Source organism: Pseudophryne corroboree, unplaced genomic scaffold, assembly GCF_028390025.1.
Source record: "Pseudophryne corroboree isolate aPseCor3 unplaced genomic scaffold, aPseCor3.hap2 scaffold_2009, whole genome shotgun sequence".
Taxonomy (NCBI): Eukaryota; Metazoa; Chordata; class Amphibia; order Anura; family Myobatrachidae; genus Pseudophryne; species Pseudophryne corroboree.
The window spans coordinates 1-21,793 of record NW_026968650.1 but is presented as its reverse complement, the minus strand read 5'-3'; the positions used below and the strand labels follow the sequence as shown (position 1 = coordinate 21,793).

General features: G+C 36.9%; 9 non-coding genes across 9 annotated transcripts; all 9 read right to left on the bottom strand.

The window, feature by feature from the left end:
* Window positions 1-3,291: 3,291 nt before the first annotated feature.
* On the bottom strand, window positions 3,292-3,384 carry TRNAI-UAU (transfer RNA isoleucine (anticodon UAU)). The gene is given in 2 exon segments: window positions 3,292-3,327; window positions 3,347-3,384. It is a non-coding gene; the product is annotated as a tRNA-Ile (tRNA).
* A 1,749-nt stretch (window positions 3,385-5,133) lies between these two features.
* On the bottom strand, window positions 5,134-5,226 carry TRNAI-UAU (transfer RNA isoleucine (anticodon UAU)). Its single transcript is given in 2 exon segments — window positions 5,134-5,169; window positions 5,189-5,226. It is a non-coding gene; the product is annotated as a tRNA-Ile (tRNA).
* Window positions 5,227-6,937: 1,711 nt separating this feature from the next.
* TRNAI-UAU (transfer RNA isoleucine (anticodon UAU)) lies at window positions 6,938-7,030 on the bottom strand. The gene is given in 2 exon segments: window positions 6,938-6,973; window positions 6,993-7,030. It is a non-coding gene; the product is annotated as a tRNA-Ile (tRNA).
* Window positions 7,031-9,649: 2,619 nt separating this feature from the next.
* Window positions 9,650-9,742, bottom strand: TRNAI-UAU (transfer RNA isoleucine (anticodon UAU)). Its single transcript is given in 2 exon segments — window positions 9,650-9,685; window positions 9,705-9,742. It is a non-coding gene; the product is annotated as a tRNA-Ile (tRNA).
* Window positions 9,743-12,361: 2,619 nt separating this feature from the next.
* Window positions 12,362-12,454, bottom strand: TRNAI-UAU (transfer RNA isoleucine (anticodon UAU)). The gene is given in 2 exon segments: window positions 12,362-12,397; window positions 12,417-12,454. It is a non-coding gene; the product is annotated as a tRNA-Ile (tRNA).
* Window positions 12,455-16,035: 3,581 nt separating this feature from the next.
* On the bottom strand, window positions 16,036-16,128 carry TRNAI-UAU (transfer RNA isoleucine (anticodon UAU)). Its single transcript is given in 2 exon segments — window positions 16,036-16,071; window positions 16,091-16,128. It is a non-coding gene; the product is annotated as a tRNA-Ile (tRNA).
* An 811-nt stretch (window positions 16,129-16,939) lies between these two features.
* TRNAI-UAU (transfer RNA isoleucine (anticodon UAU)) lies at window positions 16,940-17,032 on the bottom strand. Its single transcript is given in 2 exon segments — window positions 16,940-16,975; window positions 16,995-17,032. It is a non-coding gene; the product is annotated as a tRNA-Ile (tRNA).
* An 812-nt stretch (window positions 17,033-17,844) lies between these two features.
* On the bottom strand, window positions 17,845-17,937 carry TRNAI-UAU (transfer RNA isoleucine (anticodon UAU)). The gene is given in 2 exon segments: window positions 17,845-17,880; window positions 17,900-17,937. It is a non-coding gene; the product is annotated as a tRNA-Ile (tRNA).
* Window positions 17,938-18,742: 805 nt separating this feature from the next.
* On the bottom strand, window positions 18,743-18,835 carry TRNAI-UAU (transfer RNA isoleucine (anticodon UAU)). Its single transcript is given in 2 exon segments — window positions 18,743-18,778; window positions 18,798-18,835. It is a non-coding gene; the product is annotated as a tRNA-Ile (tRNA).
* Window positions 18,836-21,793: the final 2,958 nt, after the last annotated feature.

The window sequence follows — 21,793 nt, the reverse complement described above, 5'->3', positions numbered from 1 at the left end:
GATTTCAACGTTGTGCAAGGTTCTGATGCCCTTTGAACTTGCCACACGTGAAGTCAGTTCAGACACTGCCAGCCTGAGTCAGGTCATTCCCCTCATCAGGCTTTTGCAGAAGAAGCTGGAGACATTGAAGGAGGAGCTAACACGGAGCGATTCCGCTAGGCATGTGGGACTTGTGGATGGAGCCCTTAATTCGCTTAACAAGGATTCACGGGTGGTCAATCTGTTGAAATCAGAGCACTACATTTTGGCCACCGTGCTCGATCCTAGATTTAAAGCCTACCTTGGATCTCTCTTTCCGGCAGACACAAGTCTGCAGGGGTTGAAAGACCTGCTGGTGACAAAATTGTCAAGTCAAGCGGAACGCGACCTGTCAACATCTCCTCCTTCACATTCTCCCGCAACTGGGGGTGCGAGGAAAAGGCTCAGAATTCCGAGCCCACCCGCTGGCGGTGATGCAGGGCAGTCTGGAGCGACTGCTGATGCTGACATCTGGTCCGGACTGAAGGACCTGACAACGATTACGGACATGTCGTCTACTGTCACTGCATATGATTCTCTCAACATTGATAGAATGGTGGAGGATTATATGAGTGACCGCATCCAAGTAGGCACGTCACACAGTCCGTACTTATACTGGCAGGAAAAAGAGGCAATTTGGAGGCCCTTGCACAAACTGGCTTTATTCTACCTAAGTTGCCCTCCCACAAGTGTGTACTCCGAAAGAGTGTTTAGTGCCGCCGCTCACCTTGTCAGCAATCGGCGTACGAGGTTACATCCAGAAAATGTGGAGAAGATGATGTTCATTAAAATGAATTATAATCAATTCCTCCGCGGAGACATTGACCAGCAGCAATTGCCTCCACAAAGTACACAGGGAGCTGAGATGGTGGATTCCAGTGGGGACGAATTGATAATCTGTGAGGAGGGGGATGTACACGGTGATATATCGGAGGGTGATGATGAGGTGGACATCTTGCCTCTGTAGAGCCAGTTTGTGCAAGGAGAGATTAATTGCTTCTTTTTTGGGGGGGGTCCAAACCAACCCGTCATATCAGTCACAGTCGTGTGGCAGACCCTGTCACTGAAATGATGGGTTGGTTAAAGTGTGCATGTCCTGTTTTGTTTATACAACATAAGGGTGGGTGGGAGGGCCCAAGGACAATTCCATCATGCACCTCTTTTTTCTTTTCTTTTTCTTTGCATCATGTGCTGATTGGGGAGGGTTTTTTGGAAGAGACATCCTGCGTGACACTGCAGTGCCACTCCTAAATGGGCCCGGTGTTTGTGTCGGCCACTAGGGTCGCTAATCTTACTCACACAGTCAGCTACCTCATTGCGCCTCTTTTTTTCTTTGCGTCATGTGCTGTTTGGGGAGGGTTTTTTGGAAGGGACATCCTGCGTGACACTGCAGTGCCACTCCTAGATGGGCCCGGTGTTTGTGTCGGCCACTAGGGTCGCTAATCTTACTCACACAGCTACCTCATTGCGCCTCTTTTTTTCTTTTCGTCATGTGCTGTTTGGGGAGGGTTTTTTGGAAGGGACATCCTGCGTGACACTGCAGTGCCACTCCTAGATGGGCCCGGTGTTTGTGTCGGCCACTAGGGTCGCTAATCTTACTCACACAGCTACCTCATTGCGCCTCTTTTTTTCTTTGCGTCATGTGCTGTTTGGGGAGGGTTTTTTGGAAGGGCCATCCTGCGTGACACTGCAGTGCCACTCCTAGATGGGCCCGGTGTTTGTGTCGGCCACTAGGGTCGCTAATCTTACTCACACAGCTACCTCATTGCGCCTCTTTTTTTCTTTGCGTCATGTGCTGTTTGGGGAGGGTTTTTTGGAAGGGACATCCTGCGTGACACTGCAGTGCCACTCCTAGATGGGCCCGGTGTTTGTGTCGGCCACTAGGGTCGCTTATCTTACTCACACAGCGACCTCGGTGCAAATTTTAGGACTAAAAATAATATTGTGAGGTGTGAGGTATTCAGAATAGACTGAAAATGAGTGTAAATTATGGTTTTTGAGGTTAATAATACTTTGGGATCAAAATGACCCCCAAATTCTATGATTTAAGCTGTTTTTTAGTGTTTTTTTAAAAAAACACCCGAATCCAAAACACACCCGAATCCGACAAAAAAAATTCGGTGAGGTTTTGCCAAAACGCGTTCGAACCCAAAACACGGCCGCGGAACCGAACCCAAAACCAAAACACAAAACCCGAAAAATTTCAGGCGCTCATCTCTAACAATCATGTTTGTGTTTTTTCTTTCTTTCTTCCATCCTTTGTAATATCATATTAAATATTAAGGTAGCAGTTTATAATCAATGACTAATGACATAAGATGCTCCAGGTGAGGCTTGAACTTACAACCTCGGCATTGCTCAACAGATACTGTCTTATAAGTACCGCATGCTGACCAATTGCGCCACTGGAGCTCTTTGCAGCATTGATTGGTTATGCTAGATGTGGATTTTATTCAATACAATCAGTACAGTCATAAGAATTGAAAAAGAAAATCATTTTTGGTTATGAATGATGAGCAACAAAGGAACATGCATGCCAGATGGCACTTGAATAAGCTGTCCACGGTGATAGAAAAGGTTTAAAAAACAACAACAACAATGTTATCATAATTAATGTCATATTTTAGCTTCTGTGGTCATTTTTTACAAGCTAAATACTGCAAGACTGTTTTACAGTTGAAGCAAGGATAAAATATCAACTCTAGTGATGAGACACTTGCTGTAATGACTTCCAACTCAGATGGGACTTAAACCCACAACCACTGGCTTAGGAGTACAGTGCCTTATCCATTGTGCCAGTGGTGCTCACTGATGTCCTAATTTAAGACTGTTAGGTTTTTAATAGTCAATTATTTATTTTTGATGAAAAAGTGAAGCTGTTTACTGTGTTCTTTGCATTACCAAGTCCAGCAAGAAATGTGCTGGTACTATCCAGAGCTGTCAGTATGGATTATCATGCTATATTGCAGAAAATCAATTTGATGCAACTGCTTTACCAACAGTATGTTAATCTTTTCCATTGCTGTTTTGTTGGCTGACTGAAGGAAGATATGCAATGCATTTGAACCAAAGCAGATGTGTGCTGACAACTTAAATGCACAATCATGTTTGTGTTTTTTCTTTCTTTCATTCTTTCTTTCTTTCTTTCTTTCTTTCTTTCTTTCTTTCTTTCTTTCTTCCATCCTTTGTAATATCATATTAAATATTAAGGTAGCAGTTTATAATCAATGACTAATGACATAAAAAAAAGGAAAAAAAAACATTATACAAAGCTGCTCCAGGTGAGGCTTGAACTCACAACCTCGGCATTGCTCAACAGATACTGTTTTATAAGTACCGCGCGCTGACCAATTGCGCCACTGGAGCACTTTGCAGCATTAATTGGTTATTCTAGATGTGTATTTTATTCAATACAATCAGTACAGTCATAAGAATTGAAAAAGAAAATAATTTTTGGTGATGAATGATGAGCAACAAAGGAACATGCATGCCAGATGGCACTTGAATAAGCTGTCCACTGTGATAGAAAAGGTTTAAAAAACAACAACAACAACAATGTTATCATAATTAATGTCATATTTTAGCTTCCGTGGTCATTTTTTACAAGTTAAACACTGCAAGACTGTTTTACAGTTGAAGCAAGGATAAAATATAAACTCTAGTGATGAGACACTTGCTGTAATGACTTCCAACTCATACGGGACTTAAACCCACAACCACTGGCTTAGGAGAACAGTGCCTTATCCATTATGCCAGTGGTGCTTACTGATGTCCTTATTTAAGACTGATAGGTTTTTAATAGTCAATTATTTATTTTTGGGAAAAAATTGAAGCTGTTTACTGTGTTCTTTGCATTACCAAGTCCAGCAAGAAATGTGCTGGTACTATCCAGAGCTGTCAGTATAGATTATCATGCTATATTGCAGAAAATCAATTTGATGCAACTGCTTTACCAACAGTATGTTAATCTTTTCCATTGCTGTTTTGTTAGCTGACTGAAGGAAGATATGCAGTGCATTTGAACCAAAGCAGATGTGTGCTGACAACTTAAATGCACAATCATGTTTGTGTTTTTTCTTTCTTTCTTCCATCCTTTGTAATATCATATTAAATATTAAGGTAGCAGTTTATAATCAATGACTAATGACATAAGAAAAGGAAAAAAAACAGTATACAAAGATGCTCCAGGTGAGGCTTGACCTCACAACCTTGGCATTGCTTAACAGATACTGTCTTATAAGTTTCACGTGCTGACCAATTGCGCCACTGGAGCACTTTGCAGCATTAATTGGTTATGCTAGATGTGGATTTTATTCAATACAATCAGTACATTCGTAAGAATTGAAAAAGAAAATCATTTTTGGTGATGAATGATGAGCAACAAAGGAACATGCATGCCAGATGGCACTTGAATAAGCTGTCCACGGTGATAGAAAAGGTTTAAAAAACAACAACAACAATGTTATCATAATAAATGTCATATTTTAGCTTCTGTGGTCATTTTTTACAAGCTAAACACTGCAAGACTGTTTTACAGTTGAAGCAAGGATAAAATATCAACTCTAGTGATGAGACACTTGCTGTAATGACTTCCAACTCAGACGGGACTTAAACCCACAACCACTGGCTTAGGAGAACAGTGCCTTATCCGTTATGCCAGTGGTGCTTACTGATGTACTTATTTAAGACTGATAGGTTTTTAATAGTCAATTATTTATTTTTGAAAAAAAGTGAAGCTGTTTACTGTGTTCTTTGCATTACCAAGTCCAGCAAGAAATGTGCTGGTACTATCCAGAGCTGTCAGTATGGATTATCATGCTATATTGCAGAAAATCAATTTGATGCAACTGCTTTACCAACAGTATGTTAATCTTTTCCATTGCTGTTTTGTTGGCTGACTGAAGGAAGATATGCAATGCATTTGAACCAAAGCAGATGTGTGCTGACAACTTAAATGCACAATCATGTTTGTGTTTTTTCTTTCTTTCTTTCTTTCTTTCTTTCTTTCTTTCTTTCTTTCTTCCATCCTTTGTAATATCATATTAAATATTAAGGTAGCAGTTTATAATCAATGACTAATAACATAAAAAAAGGAAAAAAAACATTATACAAAGCTGCTCCAGGTGAGGCTTGAACTCACAACCTCGGCATTGCTCAACAGATACTGTATTATAAGTACCGCGCGCTGACCAATTGCGCCACTGGAGCACTTTCTAGCATTAATTGGTTATGCTAGATGTGGATTTTATTCAATACAATCAGTACAGTCATAAGAATTGAAAAAGAAAATCATTTTTGGTGATGAATGATGAGCAACAAAGGAACATGCATGCCAGATGGCACTTGAATAAGCTGTCCACTGTGATAGAAAAGGTTTAAAAAACAACAACAACAATGTTATCATAATTAATGTCATATTTTAGCTTGTGTGGTCATTTTTTACAAGCTAAACACTGCAGGACTGTTTTACAGTTGAAGCAAGGATAAAATATAAACTCTAGTGATGAGACACTTGCTGTAATGACTTCCAACTCAGACGGGACTTAAACCCACAACCACTGGCTTAGGAGAACAGTGCCTTATTCATTATGCCAGTGGTGCTTACTGATGTCCTTATTTAAGACTGATAGGGTTTTAATAGTCAATTATTTATTTTTGAAACAAAATTGAAGCTGTTTACTGTGTTCTTTGCATTACCAAGTCCAGCAAGAAATGTGCTGGTACTATCCAGAGCTGTCAGTATGGATTATCATGCTATATTGCAGAAAATCAATTTGATGCAGCTGCTTTACCAACAGTATGTTATTCTTTTCCATTGCTGTTTTGTTGGCTGACTGAAGGAAGATATGCAGTGCATTTGAATCAAGTCAGATGTGTGCTGACAACTTAAATGCACAATCATGTTTGTGTGTTTTCTTTCTTTCTTCCATCCTTTGTAATATCATATTAAATATTAAGGCTACAAGTTTATAATCAATGACTAATGACATAAGAAAAGGAAAAAAAAACAGTTTACAAAGATGCTCCAGGTGAGGCTTGAACTCACAACCTTGGCATTGCTCAACAGATACTGTCTTATAAGTACCGCGTGCTGACCAACTGCGCCACTGGAGCACTTTGCAACATTGATTGGTTATGCTAGATGTGGATTTTATTCAATGCAATCAGTACAGTCATAAGAATTGAAAAAGAAAATAATTTTTGGTGATGAACGATGAGCAACAAAGGAACATGCATGCCAGATGGTACTTAAATAAGATGTCCACGGTGATAGAAAATGTTTAAAAAAAACAACAACAATGTTATCATAATAAATGTCATATTTTAGCTTCTGTGGTCATTTTTTGCAAGCTAAACACTGCAAGACTGTTTTACAGTCGAAGCAAGGATAAAATATCAATTCTAGTGATGAGACACTTGCTGTAATGACTTCCACCCCATATGGAACTTGGACCCCCTGTCTTAGGAGGGCAGTGACTTATCCATTATGCCAGTGGTGCTTACTGATGTTCTTATTTAAGACTGTTAGGTTTTTAATAGTCAATTATTTATTTTTGAGGAAAAAGTGAAGCTGTTGACTGTGTTCTTTGCATTACCAAGTCCAGCAAGAAATGTGCTGGTACTATCCAGAGCTGTCAGTATGGATTATCATGCTATATTGCAGAAAATCAATTTGATGCAACTGCTTTACCAACAGTATGTTAATCTTTTCCATTGCTGTTTTGTTGGCTGACTGAAGGAAGATATGCAGTGCATTTGAACCAAAGCAGATGTGTGCTGACAACTTAAATGCACAATCATGTTTGTGTTTTTTCTTTCTTTCTTCCATCCTTTGTAATATCATATTAAATATTAAGGTAGCAGTTTATAATCAATGACTAATGACTTAAGAAAAGGAAAAAAAAACAGTATACAAAGATGCTCCAGGTGAGGCTTGAACTCACAACCTCGGCATTGCTCAACAGATACTGTCTTATAAATACCGCGCGCTGACCAATTGCGCCACTGGAGCACTTTGCAGCATTAATTGGTTATGCTAGATGTGGATTTTATTCAATACAATCAGTACAGTCATAAGAATTGAAAAAGAAAATCATTTTTGGTGATGAATGATGAGCAACAAAGGAACATGCATGCCAGATGGCACTTGAATAAGCTGTCCACAGTGATAGAAAAGGTTTAAAAAACAACAACAAAAACAACAATGTTATCATAATTAATGTCATATTTTAGCTTCTGTGGTCATTTTTTACAAGCTAAACACTGCAAGACTGTTTTACAGTTGAAGCAAGGATAAAATATCAACTCTAGTGATGAGACACTTGCTGTAATGACTTCCAACTCAGACGGGACTTAAACCCACAACCACTGGCTTAGGAGTACAGTGCCTTATCCATTATGCCAGTGGTGCTTACTGATGTCCTTATTTAAGACTGATAGGTTTTTAATAGTCAATTATTTATTTTTGAAAAAAGTGAAGCTGTTTACTGTGTTCTTTGCATTACCAAGTCCAGCAAGAAATGTGCTGGTACTATCCAGAGCTGTCAGTATGGATTATCATGCTATATTGCAGAAAATCAATTTGATGCAACTGCTTTACCAACAGTATGTTAATCTTTTCCATTGCTGTTTTGTTGGCTGACTGAAGGAAGATATGCAGTGCATTTGAACCAAAGCAGATGTGTGCTGACAACTTAAATGCACAATCATGTTTGTGTTTTTTCTTTCTTTCTTCCATCCTTTGTAATATCATATTAAATATTAAGGTAGCAGTTTATATTCAATGACTAATGACATAAGAAAAGGAAAAAAAATAGTATACAAAGATGCTCCAGGTGAGGCTTGACCTCACAACCTTGGCATTGCTCAACAGATACTGTCTTATAAGTTTCGCGTGCTGACCAATTGCGCCACTGGAGCACTTTGCAGCATTAATTGGTTATGCTAGATGTGGATTTTATTCAATACAATCAGTACAGTCATAAGAATTGAAAAAGAAAATCATTTTTGGTGATGAATGATGAGCAACAAAGGAACATGCATGCCAGATGGCACTTGAATAAGCTGTCCACTGTGATAGAAAAGGTTTAAAAAACAAAAACAACAATGTTATCATAATTAATGTCATATTTTAGCTTCTGTGGTCATTTTTTACAAGCTAAACACTGCAAGACTGTTTTACAGTTGAAGCAAGGATAAAATATCAACTCTAGTGATGAGACACTTGCTGTAATGACTTCCAACTCAGACGGGACTTAAACCCACAACCACTGGCTTAGGAGAACAGTGCCTTATCCATTATGCACATGGTGCTTACTGATGTCCTTATTTAAGACTGATAGGGTTTTAATAGTCAATTATTTATTTTTGAAAAAAAATTGAAGCTGTTTACTGTGTTCTTTGCATTACCAAGTCCAGCAAGAAATGTGCTGGTACTATCCAGAGCTGTCAGTATGGATTATCATGCTATATTGCAGAAAATCAATTTGATGCAACTGCTTTACCAACAGTATGTTATTCTTTTCCATTGCTGTTTTGTTAGCTGACTGAAGGAAGATATGCAATGCATTTGAATCAAAGCAGATGTGTGCTGACAACTTAAATGCACAATCATGTTTGTGTGTTTTCTTTCTTTCTTCCATCCTTTGTAATATCATATTAAATATTAAGGCTACAAGTTTATAATCAATGCCTAATGACATAAGAAAAGGAAAAAAAAACAGTATACAAAGATGCTCCAGGTGAGGCTTGAACTCACAACCTTGGCATTACTCAACAGATACTGTCATTATAAGTACCACGTGATGACCAACTGCGCCACTGGAGCGCTTTGCAACATTGATTTGTTATGCTAGATGTGGATTTTATTCAATGCAATCAGTACAGTCATAAGAATTTAAAAAGAAAATCATTTTTGGTGATGAATGATGAGCAACAAAGGAACATGCATGCCAGATGGTACTTAAATAAGATGTCCACGGTGATAGAAAATGTTTAAAAAAACAACAACAATGTTATCATAATAAATGTCATATTTTAGCTTCTGTGGTCATTTTTTGCAAGCTAAACACTGCAAGACTGTTTTACAGTCGAAGCAAGGATAAAATATCAATTCTAGTGATGAGACACTTGCTGTAATGACTTCCACCCCATATGGGACTTGGAACCCCTGGCTTAGGAGGGCAGTGACTTATCCATTATGCCAGTGGTGCTTACTGATGTTCTTATTTAAGACTGTTAGGTTTTTAATAGTCAATTATTTATTTTTGAGGAAAAAGTGAAGCTGTTGACTGTGTTCTTTGCATTACCAAGTCCAGCAAGAAATGTGCTGGTACTATCCAGAGCTGTCAGTATGGATTATCATGCTATATTGCAGAAAATCAATTTGATGCAACTGCTTTACCAACAGTATGTTAATCTTTTCCATTGCTGTTTTGTTGGCTGACTGAAGGAAGATATGCAGTGCATTTGAACCAAAGCAGATGTGTGCTGACAACTTAAATGCACAATCATGTTTGTGTTTTTTCTTTCTTTCTTCCATCCTTTGTAATATCATATTAAATATTAAGGTAGCAGTTTATAATCAATGACTAATGACTTAAGAAAAGGAAAAAAAAACAGTATACAAAGATGCTTCAGGTGAGGCTTGAACTCACAACCTCGGCATTGCTCAACAGATACTGTATTATAAATACCGCGCGCTGACCAATTGCGCCACTGGAGCACTTTGCAGCATTAATTGGTTATGCTAGATGTGGATTTTATTCAATACAATCAGTACAGTCATAAGAATTGAAAAAGAAAATCATTTTTGGTGATGAATGATGAGCAACAAAGGAACATGCATGCCAAATGGCACTTGAATAAGCTGTCCACAGTGATAGAAAAGGTTTAAAAAACAACAACAAAAACAACAATGTTATCATAATTAATGTCATATTTTAGCTTCTGTGGTCATTTTTTACAAGCTAAACACTGCAAGACTGTTTTACAGTTGAAGCAAGGATAAAATATCAACTCTAGTGATGAGACACTTGCTGTAATGACTTCCAACTCAGACGGGACTTAAACCCACAACCACTGGCTTAGGAGTACAGTGCCTTATCCATTATGCCAGTGGTGCTTACTGATGTCCTTATTTAAGACTGATAGGTTTTTAATAGTCAATTATTTATTTTTGAAAAAAGTGAAGCTGTTTACTGTGTTCTTTGCATTACCAAGTCCAGCAAGAAATGTGCTGGTACTATCCAGAGCTGTCAGTATGGATTATCATGCTATATTGCAGAAAATCAATTTGATGCAACTGCTTTACCAACAGTATGTTAATCTTTTCCATTGCTGTTTTGTTAGCTGACTGAAGGAAGATATGCAGTGCATTTGAACCAAAGCAGATGTGTGCTGACAACTTAAATGCACAATCATGTTTGTGTTTTTTCTTTCTTTCTTCCATCCTTTGTAATATCATATTAAATATTAAGGTAGCACTTTATATTCAATGACTAATGACATAAGAAAAGGAAAAAAAATAGTATACAAAGATGCTCCAGGTGAGGCTTGACCTCACAACCTTGGCATTGCTCAACAGATACTGTCTTATAAGTTTCGCGCGCTGACCAATTGCGCCACTGGAGCACTTTGCAGCATTAATTGGTTATGCTAGATGTGGATTTTATTCAATACAATCAGTACAGTCATAAGAATTGAAAAAGAAAATCATTTTTGGTGATGAATGATGAGCAACAAAGGAACATGCATGCCAGATGGCACTTGAATAAGCTGTCCACTGTGATAGAAAAGGTTTAAAAAACAACAACAACAATGTTATCATAATTAATGTCATATTTTAGCTTCTGTGGTCATTTTTTACAAGCTAAACACTGCAGGACTGTTTTACAGTTGAAGCAAGGATAAAATATAAACTCTAGTGATGAGACACTTGCTGTAATGACTTCCAACTCAGACGGGACTTAAACCCACAACCACTGGCTTAGGAGAACAGTGCCTTATTCATTATGCCAGTGGTGCTTACTGATGTCCTTATTTAAGACTGATAGGGTTTTAATAGTCAATTATTTATTTTTGAAACAAAATTGAAGCTGTTTACTGTGTTCTTTGCATTACCAAGTCCAGCAAGAAATGTGCTGGTACTATCCAGAGCTGTCAGTATGGATTATCATGCTATATTGCAGAAAATCAATTTGATGCAGCTGCTTTACCAACAGTATGTTATTCTTTTCCATTGCTGTTTTGTTGGCTGACTGAAGGAAGATATGCAGTGCATTTGAATCAAGTCAGATGTGTGCTGACAACTTAAATGCACAATCATGTTTGTGTGTTTTCTTTCTTTCTTCCATCCTTTGTAATATCATATTAAATATTAAGGCTACAAGTTTATAATCAATGACTAATGACATAAGAAAAGGAAAAAAAAACAGTTTACAAAGATGCTCCAGGTGAGGCTTGAACTCACAACCTTGGCATTGCTCAACAGATACTGTCTTATAAGTACCGCGTGCTGACCAACTGCGCCACTGGAGCACTTTGCAACATTGATTGGTTATGCTAGATGTGGATTTTATTCAATGCAATCAGTACAGTCATAAGAATTGAAAAAGAAAATAATTTTTGGTGATGAACGATGAGCAACAAAGGAACATGCATGCCAGATGGTACTTAAATAAGATGTCCACGGTGATAGAAAATGTTTAAAAAAAACAACAACAATGTTATCATAATAAATGTCATATTTTAGCTTCTGTGGTCATTTTTTGCAAGCTAAACACTGCAAGACTGTTTTACAGTCGAAGCAAGGATAAAATATCAATTCTATTGATGAGACACTTGCTGTAATGACTTCCACCCCATATGGAACTTGGACCCCCTGTCTTAGGAGGGCAGTGACTTATCCATTATGCCAGTGGTGCTTACTGATGTTCTTATTTAAGACTGTTAGGTTTTTAATAGTCAATTATTTATTTTTGAGGAAAAAGTGAAGCTGTTGACTGTGTTCTTTGCATTACCAAGTCCAGCAAGAAATGTGCTGGTACTATCCAGAGCTGTCAGTATGGATTATCATGCTATATTGCAGAAAATCAATTTGATGCAACTGCTTTACCAACAGTATGTTAATCTTTTCCATTGCTGTTTTGTTGGCTGACTGAAGGAAGATATGCAGTGCATTTGAACCAAAGCAGATGTGTGCTGACAACTTAAATGCACAATCATGTTTGTGTTTTTTCTTTCTTTCTTCCATCCTTTGTAATATCATATTAAATATTAAGGTAGCAGTTTATAATCAATGACTAATGACTTAAGAAAAGGAAAAAAAAACAGTATACAAAGATGCTCCAGGTGAGGCTTGAACTCACAACCTCGGCATTGCTCAACAGATACTGTCTTATAAATACCGCGCGCTGACCAATTGCGCCACTGGAGCACTTTGCAGCATTAATTGGTTATGCTAGATGTGGATTTTATTCAATACAATCAGTACAGTCATAAGAATTGAAAAAGAAAATCATTTTTGGTGATGAATGATGAGCAACAAAGGAACATGCATGCCAGATGGCACTTGAATAAGCTGTCCACAGTGATAGAAAAGGTTTAAAAAACAACAACAAAAACAACAATGTTATCATAATTAATGTCATATTTTAGCTTCTGTGGTCATTTTTTACAAGCTAAACACTGCAAGACTGTTTTACAGTTGAAGCAAGGATAAAATATCAACTCTAGTGATGAGACACTTGCTGTAATGACTTCCAACTCAGACGGGACTTAAACCCACAACCACTGGCTTAGGAGTACAGTGCCTTATCCATTATGCCAGTGGTGCTTACTGATGTCCTTATTTAAGACTGATAGGTTTTTAATAGTCAATTATTTATTTTTGAAAAAAGTGAAGCTGTTTACTGTGTTCTTTGCATTACCAAGTCCAGCAAGAAATGTGCTGGTACTATCCAGAGCTGTCAGTATGGATTATCATGCTATATTGCAGAAAATCAATTTGATGCAACTGCTTTACCAACAGTATGTTAATCTTTTCCATTGCTGTTTTGTTGGCTGACTGAAGGAAGATATGCAGTGCATTTGAACCAAAGCAGATGTGTGCTGACAACTTAAATGCACAATCATGTTTGTGTTTTTTCTTTCTTTCTTCCATCCTTTGTAATATCATATTAAATATTAAGGTAGCAGTTTATATTCAATGACTAGTGACATAAGAAAAGGAAAAAAAATAGTATACAAAGATGCTCCAGGTGAGGCTTGACCTCACAACCTTGGCATTGCTCAACAGATACTGTCTTATAAGTTTCGCGCGCTGACCAATTGCGCCACTGGAGCACTTTGCAGCATTAATTGGTTATGCTAGATGTGGATTTTATTCAATACAATCAGTACAGTCATAAGAATTGAAAAAGAAAATCATTTTTGGTGATGAATGATGAGCAACAAAGGAACATGCATGCCAGATGGCACTTGAATAAGCTGTCCACTGTGATAGAAAAGGTTTAAAAAACAAAAACAACAATGTTATCATAATTAATGTCATATTTTAGCTTCTGTGGTCATTTTTTACAAGCTAAACACTGCAAGACTGTTTTACAGTTGAAGCAAGGATAAAATATCAACTCTAGTGATGAGACACTTGCTGTAATGACTTCCAACTCAGACGGGACTTAAACCCACAACCACTGGCTTAGGAGAACAGTGCCTTATCCATTATGCACATGGTGCTTACTGATGTCCTTATTTAAGACTGATAGGGTTTTAATAGTCAATTATTTATTTTTGAAAAAAAATTGAAGCTGTTTACTGTGTTCTTTGCATTACCAAGTCCAGCAAGAAATGTGCTGGTACTATCCAGAGCTGTCAGTATGGATTATCATGCTATATTGCAGAAAATCAATTTGATGCAACTGCTTTACCAACAGTATGTTATTCTTTTCCATTGCTGTTTTGTTAGCTGACTGAAGGAAGATATGCAATGCATTTGAATCAAAGCAGATGTGTGCTGACAACTTAAATGCACAATCATGTTTGTGTGTTTTCTTTCTTTCTTCCATCCTTTGTAATATCATATTAAATATTAAGGCTACAAGTTTATAATCAATGCCTAATGACATAAGAAAAGGAAAAAAAACAGTATACAAAGATGCTCCAGGTGAGGCTTGAACTCACAACCTTGGCATTACTCAACAGATACTGTCTTATAAGTACCACGTGATGACCAACTGCGCCACTGGAGCGCTTTGCAACATTGATTTGTTATGCTAGATGTGGATTTTATTCAATGCAATCAGTACAGTCATAAGAATTTAAAAAGAAAATCATTTTTGGTGATGAATGATGAGCAACAAAGGAACATGCATGCCAGATGGTACTTAAATAAGATGTCCACGGTGATAGAAAATGTTTAAAAAAACAACAACAATGTTATCATAATAAATGTCATATTTTAGCTTCTGTGGTCATTTTTTGCAAGCTAAACACTGCAAGACTGTTTTACAGTCGAAGCAAGGATAAAATATCAATTCTAGTGATGAGACACTTGCTGTAATGACTTCCACCCCATATGGGACTTGGAACCCCTGGCTTAGGAGGGCAGTGACTTATCCATTATGCCAGTGGTGCTTACTGATGTTCTTATTTAAGACTGTTAGGTTTTTAATAGTCAATTATTTATTTTTGAGGAAAAAGTGAAGCTGTTGACTGTGTTCTTTGCATTACCAAGTCCAGCAAGAAATGTGCTGGTACTATCCAGAGCTGTCAGTATGGATTATCATGCTATATTGCAGAAAATCAATTTGATGCAACTGCTTTACCAACAGTATGTTAATCTTTTCCATTGCTGTTTTGTTGGCTGACTGAAGGAAGATATGCAGTGCATTTGAACCAAAGCAGATGTGTGCTGACAACTTAAATGCACAATCATGTTTGTGTTTTTTCTTTCTTTCTTCCATCCTTTGTAATATCATATTAAATATTAAGGTAGCAGTTTATAATCAATGACTAATGACATAAAAAAAGGAAAAAAACTATTATACAAAGCTGCTCCAAGTGAGGCTTGAACTCACAACCTCAGCATTGCTCAACAGATACTGTCTTATAAGTACCGCGCGCTGACCAATTGTGCCACTGGAGCACTTTGCAGCATTAATTGGTTATGCTAGATGTGGATTTTATTCAATACAATCAGTACAGTCATAAGAATTGAAAAAGAAAATCATTTTTGGTGATGAATGATGAGCAACAAAGGAACATGCATGCCAGATGGCACTTGAATAAGCTGTCCACTGTGATAGAAAAGGTTTAAAAAACAACAACAACAACAATGTTATCCTAATTAATGTCATATTTTAGCTTCTGTGGTCATTTTTTACAAGCTAAACACTGCAAGACTGTTTTACAGTTGATGCAAGGATAAAATATCAACTCTAGTGATGAGACACTTGCTGTAATGACTTCCAACTCAGACGGGACTTAAACCCACAACCACTGGCTTAGGAGAACAGTGCCTTATCCATTATGCCAGTGGTGCTTACTGATGTCCTTATTTAAGACTGTTAGGTTTTTAATAGTCAATTATTTATTTTTGAAAAAAAGTGAAGCTGTTTACTGTGTTCTTTGCATTACCAAGTCCAGCAAGAAATGTGCTGGTACTATCCAGAGCTGTAAGTATGGATTATCATGCTATATTGCAGAAAATCAATTTGATGCAACTGCTTTACCAACAGTATGTTAATCTTTTCCATTGCTGTTTTGTTGGCTGACTGAAGGAAGATATGCCGTGCATTTGAACCAAAGCAGATGTGTGCTGACAACTTAAATGCACAATCGTGTTTGTGTTTTTTCTTTCATTCTTTCTTTCTTTCTTTCTTTCTTTCTTTCTTTCTTTCTTTCTTTCTTTCTTTCTTTCTTCCATCCTTTGTAATATCATATTAAATATTAAGGTAGCAGTTTATAATCAATGACTAATGACATAAAAAAAAGGAAAAAAAAAACATTATACAAAGCTGCTCCAGGTGAGGCTTGAACTCACAACCTCGGCATTGCTCAACAGATACTGTTTTATAAGTACCGCGCGCTGACCAATTGTGCCACTGGAGCACTTTGCAGCATTAATTGGTTATGCTAGATGTGGATTTTATTCAATACAATCAGTACAGTCATAAGAATTGAAAAAGAAAATAATTTTTGGTGATGAATGATGAGCAACAAAGGAACATGCATGCCAGATGGCACTTGAATAAGCTGTCCACAGTGATAGAAAAGGTTTAAAAAACAACAACAACAACAATGTTATCATAATTAATGTCATATTTTAGCTTCCGTGGTCATTTTTTACAAGTTAAACACTGCAAGACTGTTTTACAGTTGAAGCAAGGATAAAATATAAACTCTAGTGATGAGACACTTGCTGTAATGACTTCCAACTCATACGGGACTTAAACCCACAACCACTGGCTTAGGAGAACAGTGCCTTATCCATTATGCCAGTGGTGCTTACTGATGTCCTTATTTAAGACTGATAGGTTTTTAATAGTCATTTATTTTTGAGGAAAAAAGTGAAGCTGTTTACTGTGTTCTTTGCATTACCAAGTCCAGCATGAAATGTGCTGGTACTATCCAGAGCTGTCAGTATGGATTATCATGCTATATTGCAGAAAATCAATTTGATGCAACTGCTTTACCAACAGTATGTTAATCTTTTCCATTGCTGTTTTATTGGCTGACTGAAGGAAGATATGCAGTGCATTTGAACCAAAGCAGATGTGTGCTGACAACTTAAATGCACAATCATGTTTGTGTTTTTTCTTTCTTTCTTCCATCCTTTGTAATATCATATTAAATATTAAGGTAGCAGTTTATAATCAATGACTTATGACATAAGAAAAGGAAAAAAAACAGTATACAAAGATGCTCCAGGTGAGGCTTGAACTCACAACCTCGGCATTGCTCAACAGATACTGCCTTATAAGTACCGCGCGCTGACCAATTGCGCCACTGGAGCTCTCTGCAGCATTAATTGGTTATGCTAGATGTGGATTTTATTCAATACAATCAGTACAGTCATAAGAATTGAAAAAGAAAATCATTTTTGGTGATGAATGATGAGCAACAAAGGAACATGCATACCAGATGGCACTTGAATAAGCTGTCCACTGTGATAGAAAAGGTTTAAAAAACAACAACAACAATGTTATCATAATTAATGTCATATTTTAGCTTCTGTGGTCATTTTTTACTAGCTAAACACTGCAAGACTGTTTTGCAGTTGAAGCAAGGATAAAATATAAACTCTAGTGATGAGACACTTGCTGTAATGACTTCCAACTCAGACGGGACTTAAACCCACAACCACTGGCTTAGGAGAACAGTGCCTTATCCATTATGCCAGTGGTGCTTACTGATGTCCTTATTTAAGACTGATAGGGTTTTAATAGTCAATTATTTATTTTTGAAAAAAAATTGAAGCTGTTTACTGTGTTCTTTGCATTACCAAGTCCAGCAAGAAATGCGCTGGTACTATCCAGAGCTGTCAGTATGGATTATCATGCTATATTGCAGAAAATCAATTTGATGCAACTGCTTTACCAACAGTATGTTATTCTTTTCCATTGCTGTTTTGTTGGCTGACTGAAGGAAGATATGCAGTGCATTTGAACCAAAGCAGATGTGTGCTGACAACTTAAATGCACAATCATGTTTGTGTGTTTTCTTTCTTTCTTCCATCCTTTGTAATATCATATTAAATATTAAGGCTACAAGTTTATAATCAATGACTAATGACATAAGAAAAGGAAAAAAATCAGTATACAAAGATGCTCCAGGTGAGGCTTGAACTCACAACCTCGGCATTGCTCAACAGATACTGTCTTATAAGTACCGCACGCTTACCAATTGCGCCACTGGAGCGCTTCGCAACATTGACTGGTTATGCTAGATGTGGATTTTATTCAATGCAATCAGTCCAGTCATAAGAATTGAAAAAGAAAATCATTTTTGGTGATGAATGATGAGCAACAAAGGAACATGCATGCCAGATGGTACTTAAATAAGATGTCCACGGTGATAGAAAATGTTTAAAAAAAACAACAACAATGTTATCATAATAAATGTCATATTTTAGCTTCTGTGGTCATTTTTTGCAAGCTAAACACTGCAAGACTGTTTTACAGTCGAAGCAAGGATAAAATATCAATTCTAGTGATGAGACACTTGCTGTAATGACTTCCACCCCATATGGGACTTGGAACCCCTGGCTTAGGAGGGCAGTGACTTATCCATTATGCCAGTGGTGCTTACTGATGTTCTTATTTAAGACTGTTAGGTTTTTAATAGTCAATTATTTATTTTTGAGGAAAAAGTGAAGCTGTTGACTGTGTTCTTTGCATTACCAAGTCCAGCAAGAAATGTGCTGGTACTATCCAGAGCTGTCAGTATGGATTATCATGCTATATTGCAGAAAATCAATTTGATGCAACTGCTTTACCAACAGTATGTTAATCTTTTCCATTGCTGTTTTGTTGGCTGACTGAAGGAAGATATGCAGTGCATTTGAACCAAAGCAGATGTGTGCTGACAACTTAAATGCACAATCATGTTTGTGTGTTTTCTTTCTTTCTTCCATCCTTTGTAATATCATATTAAATATTAAGGTAGCAGTTTATAATCAATGACTAATGACATAAAAAAAGGAAAAAAAAACATTATACAAAGCTTCTCCAGGTGAGGCTTGAACTCACAACCTCGGCATTGCTCAACAGATACTGTCTTATAAGTACCGCGCGCTGACCAATTGCGCCACTGGAGCACTTTACAGCATTAATTGGTTATGCTAGATGTGGATTTTATTCAATACAATCAGTACAGTCATAAGAATTGAAAAAGAAAATCATTTTTGGTGATGAATGATGAGCAACAAAGGAACATGCATGCCAGATGGCACTTGAATAAGCTGTCCACTGTGATAGAAAAGGTTTAAAAAACAACAACAACAATGTTATCATAATTAATGTCATATTTTAGCTTCCGTGGTCATTTTTTGCAAGCTAAACACTGCAAGACTGTTTTACAGTCGAAGCAAGGATAAAATATCAATTCTAGTGATGAGACACTTGCTGTAATGACTTCCACCCGATATGGAACTTGGACCCCTGTCTTAGGAGGGCAGTGACTTATCCATTATGCCAGTGGTGCTTACTGATGTTCTTATTTAAGACTGTTAGGTTTTTAATAGTCAATTATTTATTTTTGAGGAAAAAGTGAAGCTGTTTACTGTGTTCTTTGCATTACCAAGTCCAGCAAGAAATGTGCTGGTACTATCCAGAGCTGTCAGTATGGATTATCATGCTATATTGCAGAAAATCAATTTGATGCAACTGCTTTACCAACAGTATGTTAATCTTTTCCATTGCTGTTTTGTTGGCTGACTGAAGGAAGATATGCAGTGCATTTGAACCAAAGCAGATGTGTGCTGACAACTTAAATGCACAATCATGTTTGTGTTTTTTCTTTCTTTCTTCCATCCTTTGTAATATCATATTAAATATTAAGGTAGCAGTTTATAATCAATGACTAATGAAATAAAAAAAGGAAAAAAAAACATTATACAAAGCTGCTCCAAGTGAGGCTTGAACTCACAACCTCGGCAATGCTTAACAGATACTGTCTTATAAGTACCGCGCGCTGACCAATTTTGCCACTGGAGCACTTTGCAGCATTAATTGGTTATGCTAGATGTGGATTTTATTCAATACAATCAGTACAGTCATAAGAATTGAAAAAGAAAATCATTTTTGGTGATGAATGATGAGCAACAAAGGAACATGCATGCCAGATGGCACTTGAATAAGCTGTCCACTGTGATAGAAAAGGTTTAAAAAACAACAACAACAACAACAATGTTATCCTAATTAATGTCATATTTTAGCTACTGTGGTCATTTTGTACAAGCTAAACACTGCAAGACAGTTTTACAGTTGAAGCAAGGATAAAATATCAACTCTAGTGATGAGACACTTGCTGTAATGACTTCCAACTCAGACGGGACTTAAACCCACAAACACTGGCTTAGGAGAACAGTGCCTTATCCATTATGCCAGTGGTGCTTACTGATGTCCTTATTTAAGACTGATAGGTTTTTAATAGTCAATTATTTATTTTTGAAAAAAAGTGAAGCTGTTTACTGTGTTCTTTGCATTACCAAGTCCAGCAAGAAATGTGCTGGTACTATCCAGAGCTGTCAGTATGGATTATCATGCTATATTGCAGAAAATCAATTTGATGCAACTGCTTTACCAACAGTATGTTAATCTTTTCCATTGCTGTTTTGTTGGCTGACTGAAGGAAGATATGCAGTGCATTTGAACCAAAGCAGATGTGTGCTGACAACTTAAATGCACAATCATGTTTGTGTTTTTTCTTTCTTTCTTCCATCCTTTGTAATATCATATTAAATATTAAGGTAGCAGTTTATAATCAATGACTAATGACATAAGAAAAGAAAAAAAAAAAGTATACAAAAATGCTCCAGGTGAGGCTTGAACTCACAACCTCGGCATTTCTCAACAGATACTGTCTTATAAGTAACGTGCGCTGACCAATTGCGCCACTGGAGCGCATTGCAACATTGATTTGTTATGCTAGATGTGGATTTTATTCAATGCAATCAGTACAGTCATAAGAATTGAAAAAGAAAATCATTTTTGGTGATGAATGATGAGCAACAAAGGAACATGCATGCCAGATGGTACTTAAATAAGATGTCCACGGTGATAGAAAATGTTTAAAAAAAACAACAACAATGTTATCATAATAAATGTCATATTTTAGCTTCTGTGGTCATTTTTTGCAAGCTAAACACTGCAAGACTGTTTTACAGTCGAAGCAAGGATAAAATATCAATTCTAGTGATGAGACACTTGCTGTAATGACTTCCACCCGATATGGAACTTGGACCCCTGTCTTAGGAGGGCAGTGACTTATCCATTATGCCAGTGGTGCTTACTGATGTTCTTATTTAAGACTGTTAGGTTTTTAATAGTCAATTATTTATTTTTGAGGAAAAAGTGAAGCTGTTTACTGTGTTCTTTGCATTACCAAGTCCAGCAAGAAATGTGCTGGTACTATCCAGAGCTGTCAGTATGGATTATCATGCTATATTGCAGAAAATCAATTTGATGCAACTGCTTTACCAACAGTATGTTAATCTTTTCCATTGCTGTTTTGTTGGCTGACTGAAGGAAGATATGCAGTGCATTTGAACCAAAGCAGATGTGTGCTGACAACTTAAATGCACAATCATGTTTGTGTTTTTTCTTTCTTTCTTCCATCCTTTGTAATATCATATTAAATATTAAGGTAGCAGTTTATAATCAATGACTAATGACATAAGTAAAGGAAAAAAAAAACAGTACACAAAGATGCTTTAAGTGAGGCTTGAACTCACAACCTTGGCATTGCTCAACAGATACTGTCTTATAAGTTTCGCGCGCTGATCAATTGCGCCACTGGAGCATTTTGCAGCATTAATTGGTTATGCTAGATGTGGATTTTATTCAATACAATCAGTACATTCATAAGAATTGAAAAAGAAAATCATTTTCAGTGATGAATGATGAGCAACAAAGGAACATGCATGCCAGATGGCACTTGAATAAGCTGTCCACGGTGATAGAAAAGGTTTAAAAAACAACAACAACAATGTTATCATAATAAATGTCATATTTTTGCTTATGTGGTCATTTTTTACAAGCTAAACACTGCAAGA